Genomic DNA, 16,233 nt, shown 5'->3' with positions numbered 1-16,233 from the left:
CAGGGGGATAATCTCCCGAGGACTACCTAAGCTTGCCATTTGGTGATCCGCAGGCTCTCTCTTCTCCACCTCAGGACCACAAAGAGTGAAAAACTGGTCAGAAAATTACTCTGGTTTAGCCACTTCCTTCACCGTCTGAGTTGTCAGAGCATATCTGCAAATCTGGGTCAATGCATTATCTGTCCTTCCTCCAAAAGTTCCACAGAGATATATAAGCAATGTCATCCTTTCCTTACAAACGGAAAAACAAAGGGCACAGACTGTTTTTGCCTGATGTCAGCAGGTAAGTTGGTGACAGGGCTAGGAAACAAATTTTGCAGTCCGGATACAACTTCACCATCCTCATGACGTGGTCCTTGCACTTTAATTAGAGGTGGCGGACAGCGGGTAGGAGGAATGAGGGACACAGGGATTTAAAAGAAAAAGCTCCCTGTCTTTGTGTTTGGTCTTCAAGATTTTTGTGACAGTGAAGAACAATACTAAGGAAAAAATGCCCAGACGGCACCAGTGGGCCTGCGCAGCAGGTGGATCTCTGTCAGCTTCATAGGCGTGAAGCTCTGCACTTCTGGCTGAAAGTCCAGTTACTTTTTATATAAAGTGCCAGAAAGAGCTTGGGCAAACCTGTAGTCCTGTAATAAGATATTGCCATTGCTAGTAACAGGTCACAGGCTTTGTCCTGAGTCTGGGAGACCTCGGGGCTGAGGTTTGTCAGGCCTGCTCTGCCTGAGCTTTTCTTGACCTGCCTTCAGATTTGTTTTACTTGGTTTAGCTCTAACAACAGCTTTGCTAACGGACCAGTTACCTACAGACTAGTTTGTTTTGCCTTTGTTTGTCTTTCCATGGTATAACCATATTTCTGACTCTACCATCATGACGTAGCACAGAGAAATGTAAGGCCTTGGGAAGTGGGGTACAGGATGTGGTTTAGGGGAGTACGGGTGTGGAATGACAAGTGGTGGGGCACAGGCTGGCACTGGAAGCTGCATGGCTATAAAACAACTCAGCAACAGTCAGTTAAAGAAATGCAGCTGGACAAATGGAGCTGGAGCTGGACAGAAACAGTTATTCTGGGCAACAAAGAGAATAAAGAACAAGTATCTAGGATATGTAAAATGCACCATATATAATAAATTTGGATGTAATGTGGAGTTGCAGACTGATGAAGAAAGAGCAAAGTGTAAAAGCAGACATACAAAAAAGACCCCAACAGGATGCTAGAGTGAGGAAGAAGAAACCATCAACATCATGTTCTTCCTAGCGAAGGACTCCAAATGCTGATGACACACCATGACAAGCCCCATTCCTTCCCATCAGAGAAGAACCACCACCATCAAGACCCAGAAGAGCAGTGGAAGGGTGAACATAACACCAAGAAAAGGGGTGAAAACTGAAAAGTGTGTGCATAACCATTTAAAATGCAGTATTACTATTATTGAGGGGCTTTTTTTCTGTACAGGAGTACTCTTCCTTTTTCTGTTATAGTCAGATCTGGAGTGTTATTCTTGGATTACACTGTTAAGATTTTGATTATACTAACAACGAATTCTTGGCGCTATATATATATATATATATGTGCGTGTTTCCTCTGTGCCCATAAACAAGAACTTGGGTATAATATTTGATTCCAACTTCCTGCAGATGGAAGATTATTCTGGAATTTAAATGTAGTCCTTTTGCTACAGACTAACTAATGCATTCAGCCCACAGGAAAATCCAAAGAGGTGTTACATCACTAAGAGAAGAAAACTGGAAACTGGAAAGGGTTTAAAAGGTAAACTTTTAACTGTTTCTTTTTTGTTTCTGAAGAGAATTGAATAGAAAGACTGTTTCAGAAAGTGACCCCTGCACTTCCCCTGAAAAGACATGGTTATATCTAGGTGAACAGGAGCAAAAATCATCGGCATAAGAGCTTAAATGGAATAGTCCTCAGCCTCATGCAAATAGAAACATATGTCATTTAGCCTAATACTCCTTAGTTATTTTGACACTTAAATCCTCTATCACATGCTACTGAGAGTCCTTCTGTCTGGTGCTGGGAGGAGTCCAAGTACATTTGAGCAAGATATGCCAGGCTCTGCAGTGGGGTTTCCAGGATAGCAGTGACCTATAAAAAATTTCCCCGGTTGCACCTCAGCGAGTGAGCGAGGGGGTCTTTTTGAACGAAGGAGGCATAACTACAAACACATCCAACCACCAGTGGTTCACTTAAGATTGTTCTTCCAAGTCCCCTAAGCACCAGGACATCCTTACTGCCTTGTAGGAGGCGACTCCATAGCCCTAACAGCTCTCATCACAAACCTGTGTGTTTTGTGAAGTCTGGTGGGATTTCAGCCCTGCATAAGCTAGCCGCAGTGAAGGCAGGGACTTGGAGCTGGTGCATATTTTTTTTTCAAACACCCTCTCTCCTCCTTGAGCTGACTGCCAAGGAGGTGAGGGGCTGGGGGGGTCACTATATCTGTTTGCTGTCCATCCTCTACTTTGGTCCTCCTTGCTCTTCCCCTGGTACTGCCAGTGATGCCAGGATGCCACACAGGGTGGGCTGCAGCGCTGCCTCTGCGTGAGCGGGGGCCTGGGGATTGCTGTACGTGCTGGGCGCTTGCTCTGCTGCTCCCCGCTCCCTCCCGAAAGCAGCGAGCCAGATGGCCAAGCCTCTCCCGCCTTGTGCGCAGCCACCGGAGCATTCGAACCGTGCACCCTGTCACTGTAGCTGTGTATGGAAGCAGAGGAAAGGCAGGAAACATAAGGTTTGAGCTTATCAGAGAGAGTCCTTTGGATAGCAGTTGAAATGGTCAACATTTGTGCGCAGAATGAGCATGCACGTGCTACACCGTATGCATTAACCATGAGGTGGGGAGCAGGGGGATCCTAGTTACTACTAAATCTCGGCTTGCTTATCTGGAGAGCTGTTCTGGCTCATCCTTTTGAAGTGTGTGATGGAAAGCTGCGGTGCCCTGTGCCCAGCATAGCTGTGCAGCGGTCAAAAGAGCTGGGCTCTGCCCTCAACCTTGCCGCTGACTTGCTGAGTGACTTTGCATATACGCGGTCAAGAGCACCCATTAATCATCTGGCTGCTTCATTTTTGCGGGCTGGCTATGTGGGACCCCGATGCTCGCTGGGTGTCCTTCCTTTGGTACTGGACAGCCTCTGGAGCAGAATCTGTCCTTTTAAAAGAAGCCTTTCTTCTTCTGCCACAACACGCCACTTGTCAGCCAACGAGAGGGAACGAGCGCTTGTCAGCATGCAGTGCCTTCCTGGCAGCCCAGCTCTGTGTGTGTGTGTGTGTACCTGTGCCTGGGAAGTGCTGTTAGGCAGTAGCTTACACTTTTCAAAAAAGAAGTCGTGTGCTACCTCAGAAAGGTCTCCTTAAATCTCTAGGTAAATAAAGACTCTAATGTCTGTTATCTGACTTCACAGCTTTTCAGTTTCATTAAGTTAATAGCCTCCATCAAGGGGCCAGCCCGGATGCTTGCAGTTGATTTAAAACCTGTGAATTCATCAATCTTAAATTGCACTTCAAGCAAAATCAGTGTACCGCACCCTGGGGACACATGGAAACCCTAATGCTCAATGCAGGACTTTGATACCAGCATAACCAGCATCCTTTGTGCGATCCTTATCTGGGCTTGCTCAGCTGAGAACTCCACCTTGCTGGTGGCCCATGTTTCCCTGGTGCACAATGGGATGATTTGTCTTTGCAGGCAACATGTTAAGCAGGCAGTCATGGGGGCTGTTCTTGCAGACGACTACTTAGGGATGCATGAGCAGAGGTGGACAGGTCTGGAAGATGGGTCATGGGGCAGCTAAGCATTTTCTATGTCAACTTCTTAGTTTAGGCCTGTCCAAATTAGCTTCTACTCTTGCAAAGACAATGCTAGCTTCTCTTCTGTCACCACATAAATAAGGCAAAGTATCTTTCCTGTTCCCTAGAGGCTTCCAAGAGATGGTTCTCCTGCAGATAGCAGTGTGGCTCTTTGTCACTGGACTTCTATGGAGATGCAATTGCTGGGCCCAGGGACAAGGGGCAAACAGGATCCTGGAGAAACCTTGGAAAGAGTATTATTCCTAATCTTGCTAGATATACCAACAACATAAACTGTGCGCCCTTTGGATAGGCACCGGTACTTTTAGATCTGGGCCAGCAGGTGAGGCCTCAGCTGGCTTGTGGTGACCCACAGACATGGATGTTGTGTTGCCAGTCAAGGCACTATGAAAAGGATTGACAGTACCAGTCCCTTTCTTAGCACATGGGGAGGACTGTTAGAAGAGAAGCAAAGCTTATGTACGCCTACATAGGGACAAACAACATTAATTCTACTTCATACCTTTAGTTATTTCAGTCCAAATCAAGAGGATATGCTTCAGCTGACAAGCTCTGTCCTAGTTTGACTGAGACTTATCATTTTTCACCCCTTCATTTCTGCATGTGTGCAAGTCCTTCTGACTAACTGGACCATTGAGACAGAGCTCTTCTTTTGCCACCTAGCAAAGGTCCCTCCTGTTGACTCTGAGACATTTCGGTACTCGTACAGGAAGCTTCTACTGGCACTATCAATACCAGAGATATAAAAGTAATCATTGTCTTGTCCAAATCTTTTCGTGTTTTGCAGAAATTCTCTGCCTTCAGTCTAGACTCACTGCGTGGATTCAGAGGCACAGTCTTGGTTTCTGGGTGCACTGCAGAAACAGAGTCAAACTTAAGATAGATCAGAAACTCTGGCGTGACTTCAGTCTTGGGTCCCTTGGGCTGTTGGTATTGCATCTTTCAACAGGAATAAACTAAAACTAAATCAGAAGAAAAGAGAGAGGGAGGGAAGGAGAGAGAGGGGGAAGGAGAGAGAGGCAGCCAACTCCACATTGTGCAAAGCTCCTTATGTGAGCTCCAGACAGTTTCTGAAAGTGTCCAGACAGAGGAGGAAGGAAGAGTGATATGTGCCTGTGTTTTTATCCCAGCTCTTTCTAATTTGTAGTTTGTAATGATATCTTATTTTTTATTCTTGGATGCTTTTCCTCCTTGCTGAGTCCTTGCTGCTGCCTGCATCTCATACATAGCAAGGTCCTCATCACATCAAGAATTCATAATCATCCAAAAATATTCAATAGGAATATAAAATATTTACATGTGAAAGACTGTCAGACAGAATGAATCACTTGTGTTACTCTGTTGGAAATCGTTCACTTAGAGAGGGCATGAATTGTGCCAGGGCACAAGATTGTGTGATCCTGGATGAGTGCCGTGGGTATGGTGTGGACGAGAGCCCAGGGTGGTCCTCGCAGCTCTTGTCCTTGGCTGCTCTGTGGTGCGTGAGGGTGGCTGGGAGCCATGTGTCTCTCTTCCAGGACGGGGCGGGCTCCAGGTGTCTTTGCATAGCCGGCCAGCCCTTGTTCTGCTGAGCGCAAAGTAACGATATCAGACAGAAGGAGGCCAGGTGGCCAGGCTTGGTCCAGACATCTGACACAACCAGTATTTACATCCCAGATTCTCACCTTCTTTTAAGTGCCTTGCTGACTCTTTTTCAGCATAGGTGCACTTCCACTATTCCCCATTTCTTTGCTGGACCTGGCCCATGAACGTACCTTTCTCCTGCACAGTGAAATCCCCATAGAGGCTGTCTCCAGTCGCAGGCTCCTTTTCTGCTCTGCTCTTGCTCTGACTTTCTGGAGCCAGCCCTTCTCCTGTTCAGGCTCCTAGAGACTGTCAGTTGCATCTTCTTGTAATCGCCCTCTTTTTCAATAAACGCATCTGGATGCTGCATAGTTGCTATGGCGTGAGCTGGGAGGAACTCAATGACTTTGGCAAGGGACCCGAGGGCACGGCCACACGGCACAGCGCACTGCTGCGCTGGAGTGCTGAGAGAGCCCAACAGCAGGGTGCTGCGTGGAAACATTAGCTCGGGTCATGGAAGTGGCATAGCAATGCCAGCAGACTGCTCCCAGCAGGACCAGCTCCCTGGAGCCAGCACCACACAGTGCAGCTCCTGTGCCTTCGAAACCACAGCTAAGGCATGACGTGCAAGCCTGGAAATTTCTGCATGAGCGGCACTGCGTGATAGAGATACGCTCTCTAGTGTAAGGGAGAGCAGAAGATGCCCCATGTTTTTGAGCACACAGTCTAGGATCCATCCATGTGCACTATCACAGCAATGAATAAGCCAGTAGTAATTCCCCTACTGAGCACACCTGCTTACTGTTTGACACCAGCCAGCTAAGGTTCTTTTATAAACCCAAAGTATAGAATTAAATGGCAGGAACCCAAATGCTAATCAAACTGGATCATACCTGGGACAGTAGTCTTGGCCATTTTATATACTGATATAATGCTCCTTTGAAGCTAAGGGGTTTCAAGGTGCCTCTCTGGAGGAAGCTGTCTAGCCCAGGTCTGTTCTAGCACAAGAACTGGTAGCAGGAAGGGAGTCTGATAAGAAAGGGTGTCTGGTAATTGCTGCTGGCTGTTGAAATGATTTGTAAATACAAGCTTTCAGAATGGAGATAAAATGCATCTCTGTAAACCGGTCATCCCTAGTGTAGTTTCTGCTCCCATTCCCATTCATGTACTAAATAGCAACAGCTGTCAGAGCTTGAGAAGAGGCTAAGCAGGCTCCAGTTTTTATCTGTTTGTTGGTTTAACTTTGACACAAGGGAAGGACCTATGCTGGAAGAAATACCATCATGTTACAATGCTGGGGCAATAAATTCAGCACTCCAGCAATATGCAAGGGGAAAAGGGGCTAAGAGGAGATTGGAATGCTTGGAAATCTATGCAGTGCAGGATTTGGTTAGGACTTTATGTTCCTTGGATGAACTCTTTGAGGCCAGGGCTTCTCTGGTCTTACTGCATTGGTATGGGACCACCACTCTGTTACGCGGACACAGATTCACTGGTAGTTGAGTTTTACTGAACCAGTCCCCAAAGAGGCTTTAAGGGATTGGGCTAGAAGATAGGAAGGAATCTAGACTCATTTCACCCACTGGGAGCTTGGACAAGTCACTTAATCCCTCTGTGCCCCAATTATCTTTCTGTAGACAAAGGCAACATTGCCATGATGAGTTCTCAGGGTACTCTGCTGGTAAAAAGGTGGTGGTCATCCAAACAATACCATTAGTGTATTAGCATTAGGGCAAGGAAAAGAACTTTGATTGATCTGAAGTCTCCTTTCAGGAGGCATCTATGAGGAAAAACATCGACCCACAGAAATTGTTATCTGACATTTTCTCAGTATCTTCCCTGCTGGTTCCAACTCTCTTGTTGCCCCTTCTCTGATGAACTCTTGGAGCCTGGAAGATGCACATGCATATCTTGACGCACACAGGGGGTTTTCTATAATATCAGTATGGAAGAGACTGTAAGGATCAGAGCTGCGCAGCAAAATGGAAGAGACCTAGAGATTTGTATTTAAGAGTGGGATAGGGGGAGTGGGGGGGAAAAAAAATCACTCAAGAATATATTATAGAGAAGAATCCTGTGTTGACAGAGGGATGACCTAGGTGACCTAATAAAAACTGTTGTTACAGATTTTTTCACTTCTGTCACATAAGAGGACTTCAGTCTCCAGAGCTGTCAATCCAACACCTTTCACTGGCAGAAGTATTCACTCAAAAATAATCTTGGTGAAAAGAAAGAACCTCAGTTAAATGCTTGCCTGGGGCAGATAGAATGCAGCCAGGAGGCTTGTTTGGCAAGTAATTATAAATGCACTTTTGCTGCCCAGGTGCAGGAAGCACAGCTTAAGCTTTTATTCATTAACATCATTAAAATTTCCATTTCAGCTGTCGCTCTGGCATTGACAGTGCTTGCAAAATTGTGACCAGGTCAAGTCAAAATTGGCAGTGAGCCTGATGCTGGGCACCATGAGTTCAATTGCTTAAAAGAGCCAAAAAACCACTGATAGAAATGTTAAATGATTCAGTGGTACCTCTATGCACTTTAGATGACAGAAAGGGCGGCCTTGGGGATAGAAAGAAACAGAGGAGAAGAAGGTTCAAGAACATGGGAAATGCCACGTCTGATCTGGCCAATTATCCATTTGTTTGGTATTTTGTCTTTGATACTGGTGAGTATCAGAAGCTACAAAGGAAGGCTCACAGGGTCTCACACTGGAGAGTTAAGGATAACCATTGCTGAGGGAAATATCTTCCCTAGCACCCTCATTAGTGGTTTGCTTACATGCTATAGTGTGAAGCCTTTATAGTCATCATTTGTATCTTAACTTCTCCTATTGTAAATCTGGAAAATTTCAATATCCACAAGTATCTCCTCCTTATTTGAATCCTTCCACACCCTGCACCTCAGAGATCTCTTGCAGCAGAGATTTTCACAGGTGAATGAGGATGCCTGAGGAAAAGTATTCCGTTTGATGGAATACTTTCCCTATCGCTCAGTTTAATGAGATGTGCCTTTGGTGCTGGAGTGTGAAAGACAAGGTAAATAGGAACGTTGAATTTGCTTTTCTACATTATTTATTCTAACTATTTTGAATGCCTATTTTATTCATATGATTTCTAAAATAAATACACCTGCCATTTAATTTGCTTCCTACATGGAAGTCATGCTATGCCTTGAAACAATTGTGTTGACTATTTCTGGACGCCTTTGATTTCTGCTATAATTTTCTTTGAATACAGAACTGAACACAACGTTCTGGACATAATGCACTTACATACTGATCTCACACTGGTTTTAGTAAGAAACTCCACCCTATTCCATATGCACGCCCCAACAAATGGAGAGCACTGCTTGACCACAGAGGAGCATGGTGCTATGAGGATGTAGACTGCAGCCTAGGAGGACATGAAATCTTTCTCATTTTTGAACATGGGAACACGTATGGATACTTCAAACGAATCCTTCCAAGGTGCATTTGTTACCAAGAAACTTTACACTGCTCCGTGGTTGATTCCTCACATCTGTCTCTAGGTTTGACAAAGAATATTTACCATTTGCAAATGTTGCCACCTTACTGACTATTCACCTTTAACACATTGTTCATTAATCTACAAACCAACTCAGATCTTTCTAGGAGCTAGATGCATGCTGCTACTAATATTTTGCTGTGTTGGAAATGGCAAACTTGATGCTAAATTAAGTATTTATTTTTTCAGACACTTAGCCAGCTTGTCTGCTTTCCGTGGTATGATATTCTCATTAATAGAGTACCTGATTGCCTACCCTCTTGCTTGGGTCCTGTCGAGAATGTTTTGAAAATCCAAGTGAAAACAGGCAGACAATTTTCATTTGTCCTATATTTGCTGACACGCTCAAAGAGTGCTAATAGTTTGAAGTGGTTTTGCAAATGCCCTTCCAGAGTCCCTGTTATATCTGCAACTTTCAGATATTTTCTCCTTCCAGTCTTGTTTCCTTCACAGGTAACCAACAGTCCCTGCTCTGCTTTCCCAAACACCTTTTTCAGAGGGCTGCTGCAACACCTGCCGCCCCCCGATTCTCCTTAGAGCTGATATCAGCCAGGCTGTGTACTTTCTGTAGCAACTTCGCAACTTCATTCTTGAATTCATTCAGATCATCAGATGTACTGTGCGACTTCTGTCAAATTGCTTAACTATTCTGTGTTGCTTTTTCCCCTCCTCCCCTTTGTATAATAAGGTAAGAGTAGTTATCTCCCTCACAGTGGTTGGAGAAACTTCATTCATTCATTTTTGTAAAGTCCTTTGACTCCTTCAGAAGGAAGTTGCTACAAAAGTGCAAAGTACTATTATTCAAGGACTTAAGCAGCGTTCCTAAATATATACTTTAGAAAATTTCAGTCCACCTTTAAAAATGTGACTGAATGCTTCTGTGATCAGCCCTGTTTCTAATGTATTCCCATGATACTACACATAGGAAAGCATTGCCTCTATTTGGATGGATGCTCTAAATTAATTGTTTTATCCTATCTTTTCCCTGCAAACATCCCTTACATATTAATATGTAATAACGAAAGGATTATGATACCAGGCCAACTACAACCTCTGGTTTCAATTTTTTTTTCGTGTAATCCCCCCCCCCCTTTTTTTTTTACAGTTCCATTTTTAATGCCTTTCCTTTCCTCTTTTGTTCTTTTCTGCTTGCTGAGTAAATTATGTGGTTTCCCCTCCAAATTTCCAATGAAGCTGAAACTAGGATATGATTTTTGCCTTTGTTTATGCCTACATTTTCACAGCAGCATCCATGACAGTGTCCCAGCTCAGGGAACAGGGCTTACCCTGCCACTGCACACACTGGTTCTTGGAAGTTACTCTAGACCCAAACAACCTCCCTCACCCAGCATCTTCTCCTCACATTTTCCTTCTGTCCTCTGCTCCTAACTGCACGTTCCAATAATCCCTCCTTTGTATTTACGCATTGCGAAACAGCTACCTTTTGACCCCAGAAGTCATTCCTTCTCTGTTGTTACCTGTACCTCTCTGATAATTGCTGTGGCAATTTTTTCTGAGACACCTTCTTGCTACGTGGTAGAGATACTGATGACCGTCACGTCAGATCCCAGAACACATATTGCTCATTAACCAGATGAATGGGTCTGTTGCCATTCTCTGAGCCTCAGACAGAGGCCCAGTCAGGATAGATGATTTTCCATCCAGCTGCACCCATCTCTGGGGCTTCTTCCAGGAGCCATTTCTCAGCTGATGGCTCTTAAAACTGGAAAATCATAGGCTCGTTTGCCCTGAAGTCCACCCACTCTGTCTGGGCTATCCCCCCAGCAAGACATCTGGCTATCAGTGTGATTTAAATATGTGTTTAACTGCAATTAACAAACTGTATCGGTATTGCTTCATCATACAGCGTTGCCCAAGACCAGACTGGATTTTAAGAAGCTTGTTCACCCTCAGTGCTTACCCTGGCCCTTGCTCCACAATAGCTCATCAAGTTCACCTTCCTCCATTGCTCTGCAGCAGCTTCCCAGACCATGTGTTATTTCATATTGCTTCCCCTTGCTTGAGAGGGGTGGATATATCCTCTACAGTTCTTACGTCAAGGGTTTACTGATGTCCTCAGATGCTCTGGGCAGGCAGGCTGGGGACACGGCTGCAGGGACACCCTCTGCTCCCGAGGTGCCTCTGCCACATTCTCTCCTGCTCGCAGCCAGCCAAGCCACACGATCCTCAGGGACTGGCCAGCATTAGCTCAGCAGTTGCTTTTTATGGTAACTCAGTAATTGATGTCATCATCCAAGCTCCTTGAAGAGACATTTTCTGATCCATCTATCCCCCTCGCAAGTGGGCTAGATGGGAGCAGGAAAAGCCAGGTGTCTGTGGCACCAAGAGGCAATTTGTAAACTGTGGGTATTTTGTCTGTTTACTTGAAAGCACAAAATTTGTCACTTGTGTGAGTAATTTACTGCTAATTATGAGCTTACAATCTGCAGATAGGAAAATCAGAGCCAATGTGCATTTTCAGAGGAAAAGGAAAATTACTCCAAGTACTATATAATTATGCACTTAGCTGGGACTTGCTCCTGAGCCTTTCTAGAACATTGCTTTTCAACTTGAGCAAGTTTACATACAATTGCATTAGCGTGTACGTGGGAAGGAAGGGTAGCATATGCCAGAGAGAGCAAAAACCCAGAAGACTAATGGCAGAAAGAACAGGAAGATAAAACCCAAGGTGCTGAACAGTTAAAATTTCCTTCTCAAAACCCAAAAGAGCCGTAGCTCTTAGCTAAGACGGTGCAGCACTTACACATCACTGCTGTACATCCTGCAACCCTTTCACCTTTTGCTATTCCAGCCCTGAACTCCTCACGCACGGCTCTTCCCTTCCCCTAGCCCACACGATAGCCTGCTTCTTCCCATCCTAAGCTCACGAATGCACTCTGCTAAACTCAGCCTCATATGCCGCACCTAGTAAATGAACACAAACAACAGAAAGGAAAACCTCTTTTTCATTCCTGACTTAATGCAGTGTTGGACTGGGGTCACCAGAGCTGCCAGGCCAGCGTGTTAAGTTCTTGCAACGTATGATTGTGCACCCAGCAGCTGGGAGCTAGGCTTTGCTAATGCCGTGCGCTACAGCCTCATTTTGTCTCTCCTTTGCGAGAAAGTGAAAACCCAAAATATTTCAGTGGATTAAATCACACAGTTACTGAGTTAATAGTCTAAGGGCAAAGAAATGTGAGCCAGAGAGGTAAGAGATGTTGTCAGCTGAGATTTGAAATGGGATGAAGAGTCAGTGAGGCAGGGAGCTACAGGAAGGAAAATGTTAAATACTTAATTGAATTTGCATAAGTGATTCCTTAATGATAAACTGGGGATAGGTGAAGCAGAGAAATTAGAGATGGAAAAGACTGATTAGGTCATCTAGCCCATAAAGCAGTTCAGATAAAATAACAATCTTTCCTGCTCACCCATAGCCCTGCTCTCATTCATTCTTGCTCCTTCTCCCTTTTGCACACACACATGAACTCCCTGGATTTCACTTGCATCTCAAACCTACGGCAGATATTTTCAGAAGTTTTTATTATTTCTAATTTTTCTTTAAATGAAGAGAATATGGTGCAGAATTAATTAGCATCCTTGGAGACGGGTGTTCTTTGCTTGTTCCTACTACAGACAGAGCAGAGGCAACGTGTATTTGTGTTTCCTTTGCTGTCTGTCCCTTCTGCTGCAAAACAGTCCCCTCTAGATGTGGAGTGGAGACTGAACCGAGCCCTGAGGCTGCCTGCTGAGATCCCTAGCTTGGCAGGCACCTCAGTGCCAAACAGGGCTTCTGTTTCCGCTATGCAGACATTTATCTACCTGGAAATAGGCAGGGACCCCAGACAAAAATCATTAGGCACAGGCCTCTAAGAGCCGTAAAATTATCAAGATTAAGGCTTCCTGCTGAGTCAGGCACAGGGATGGTTTCTGGGCGCCAGAGCTCTGCTGTTACGCAGGGATCAGCAGCCCAAGACCCGCGCTGAGCTCTCGCCAGCAGCTCCAGCCGCTCGGAGAAATCTGGGTAACTTTTGCAGCTGGTTTTATCTGGGAGCCTGTGGGAAGGGCTGTGCCAGTTCTCCTGAGCATCTTTCATGAGCCAGAGTGTATCTGGGAGGCTCTGGGGCTGTGGAGAAGAGCACATATGTTTGGGCACTTAGCAGAATCTACAGGGATTTTTTTGTTTTGCCCATGACAATAATCAGCCCCTGGATAAAGCGTCATCTGTCAGGGTTCACCACCGAAAGATGACTGACTTAGGCAGTTCTTCTCCTTCCCACTCATCAGAAGGGTAGTTTGGATCAATGCCAGCTTCACTGGGGACAAGTTAACACAATAAACTAATTTTTCATGAACAATGGTCTGAAATTTTTAATGAATCTGCTTCATTCATGTTCGCTCCAGTTTCTCCCTCTACTTTGTACCCATGCAGGATGAGCGGGGTGAGCTGGCAGGTCTAGCTGGGGAAGCAGAAATTTTAAGCAATTATTGCAGGAGAATGAGGAGACATTAAATTTAGATTCATAGCAAAACGTACTTGAGGAGCTGGTCCGAGATCAGAAACCCACTGGGAGATGACTTCCCCATCCAAACCTGTTTCCATTTTGTGCAGTGACTCCTTGCAAGAAACTGGCCACTCAAGGGGAACCGTGGACCAGATTTATTCCAGTAACTTCAAACTATAAGTGCATTTGCGAAAAGAACAATCTGCCCATTAATGGCCTGAAAGGACAAATTAATCAAATGAATGATTGAATATGAATTATTCTCCCAGTCCTTCAAATCTCCAAATGCAGTGCAAGTCCTTTCTAACCCAACCTCCTCGTCGAATCTTCTTCCCCTTAAAAAGCTGTTGTATTATTTGCCTAAATTATTCATGTGCTGAAATAAACGTGTTGGTTATGGAGTTGTCCCGTCTCCCTTTCCTTCTGATGAAAATATTATTTAACTTAAAGGTGGCAGTTATATAATTTAATCCTTGCGTTCCATTATTAATGAATTTTAACATGAAATATGTAGGCATTTTCCCTATTCTGCCTTATGGAGCACTGGCCATAATTATGTCAGATGGAATTTTTTTCTCCTTTTTTTGAAGAAGTATTTATTAGAAACTGTCCTCTGTGGTGCTGACAGAGGAAGTTTAAATGGAAGAGTAATTTCTGCCTCCTTATTTTTAGCCTTCTTGTAGGCCATTTTCAAAAATGGACATTTCCAGTGCCTTACAGCCTATTGGCTTGAGTCCTACGGTGCTTTCTGGCGTGATGGATCTCTGCCCCTGCAAGCAATTCTGATAAAATCAACAGATACAATAGTGAAGGTGAGTTTGGCTAGACCCTTTCCTGACTTTTCTCATGAATCTTCTCACTTGGGAGATGGCTACAGTTCCTGTTTTACATATCTGGAAATGGAGTGTAGGGGAATGATACGCCCATTCACAACGTGATTGCTGGCAACAGCACCTAGAGTTTCTCATGGCCAGCCCCCCCTTTCTCACGAGACCACCCTCCTTTTCGCAGCTGCCAGCTCCCCCAAGGCCCGGAGCTGCCCCCACTTGTTGTCCCTTCCACCCCTGGTTCCTGTGTGCCAGGAGCCCCAGAGCTGTCACCGTCTCTTCTCCTGCTTTCTGATGTGATTATTCTCACTCCTGTTTGCACACACAGATGGAGCTCAATGGATCCCTAATAGCATCCTTTACTTAATTAACATGCAATTAGCTTAATGAATATTTTAACCTCATTATGTAGTTACTCATCTTTATCTGTTGTGGGTAAGTCTAGTGCCCAGCTCTGGCCTCTTATAAAGACAAGCCAAATTAGTCTGGTTCTTCAATTATGTTCGAGGGGCCTGTTTATACGCTTCTTTCTCCCTCCCTTTATTCATCATGTCTATGATGGAAGGGCTGTGGTTTATGGAGGCAGAACATATTTTGTTCTTCATCTTGCCCTGAAGAAATAGGGATTTCCTTAGAGATGAGACAGAGGCAGGGGATGGTGATATTAAGTTCTGCTCACTTGGTCGGGATGAACCCTGTTGCTCTGTCCATGGAATATGCTTTCAACAAAATCTTTGCAGCAACATCTGCCAGCTGTGGGTCTTTCCCATTTTCAGCCTGCTATATGGTGTGATGGTGTGGTACGCACTTCATAGTGTGACAAATGCCCTTCTCCATCACGTTCTTCACATTCAGGATTTGTACCTCAGCAGAAGCAATATCTATGCCTTGCAGGCATGGGATGGTTGTCCCACAAGCCACTGACCAGCATGTGGAAAACTCTCCTGAGAAAAGTGTCTGAGGCTGGCAAGCAAACCACAGTCCTTTGGGCCCAGATGAGCGAGGAGATGGACTCTTGCCCAGGAGTACTGTAGCAGGAGGGGAATAAGGAAGGGTGTCTTCTTCCCCTCAAGTGATCTTGTTGGCAGATTTCACCCTCTTTAGCCAGGCAGATATCTTAGCTAAGCTTGGCAGCAGCCTGCCTTGATGTGAAGTTTCCATCAATTAGTTTGTAAATGCAGCTGGGGGCAGGGGGAAGCAAGCGTGGGTGGGGGAAGAAAGTTTACTTGAGTCAAGAGTGACCTCTTGAGCTGACTGCAAAGCAATATGAAGGAGAGACTTGTTCAGTCTTACTAGATGGGCAGAGTGGTGACCTAATAGATGACGTCTTGGTTCTCTAATTGGCATACGCGTGTGAGGGAAGATCTCACTCCCACCTTCCTCTGGGAAGAAAATGAAACACGTCTCTGTGTTGACTTGTTTACTGCTGGCATCTCAGCAGCCCGCTCACTGACTCTTCCTTCTTGTTATGACCTGGGGAAGGCAGTCATGCTTCCTACCCCATGCCTGGGGAAGCAGGCTGGTAAGAGCCATTCGGCCTCAATGGGAATCCGCACAGAAAGAGAGGAATGGACTTCAAAGATCTTAACAAAAAGAAAATATCTCTGGTAAAATGCCATTGGAAAGTTAAGAAAGCAGTGAGCGCTATTTCCTTCAGGCTATGCTTTTTGTTGTTTTGAGTCAGCAAGGTTAACCAGAGAAACAGAGCAGAAAGTTGAGATTATTGGGAACAGCTACAGTTGGGTTTTCAAAGCCTTCCCACATACTTCAAAGGAAAACAACAAACTTTATTTACACAATGCATACTCCTGCCTTCTTAACCCAGAACTGGCTGTGCAGAGAAGGAGAGAAGTGAAATACTAAGGGGGTGTTAGCAAAGAACAATATGAACAACAAATTGCTAATATGAACAACATCAGCAATGAACAATATGAGCAGAAATAATGAGGGATGTCTTAATGATAGGAAAGCTATGCCCGCTCCTCCACAAAGCCAAG

The sequence above is a fragment of the Mycteria americana genome, chromosome 3 (genome assembly GCF_035582795.1).
Source record: "Mycteria americana isolate JAX WOST 10 ecotype Jacksonville Zoo and Gardens chromosome 3, USCA_MyAme_1.0, whole genome shotgun sequence".
In the NCBI taxonomy this organism is placed as follows: domain Eukaryota; kingdom Metazoa; phylum Chordata; class Aves; order Ciconiiformes; family Ciconiidae; genus Mycteria; species Mycteria americana.
The sequence above is the reverse complement of the archived record's forward strand: the minus strand, read 5'-3'. Positions refer to the sequence as shown.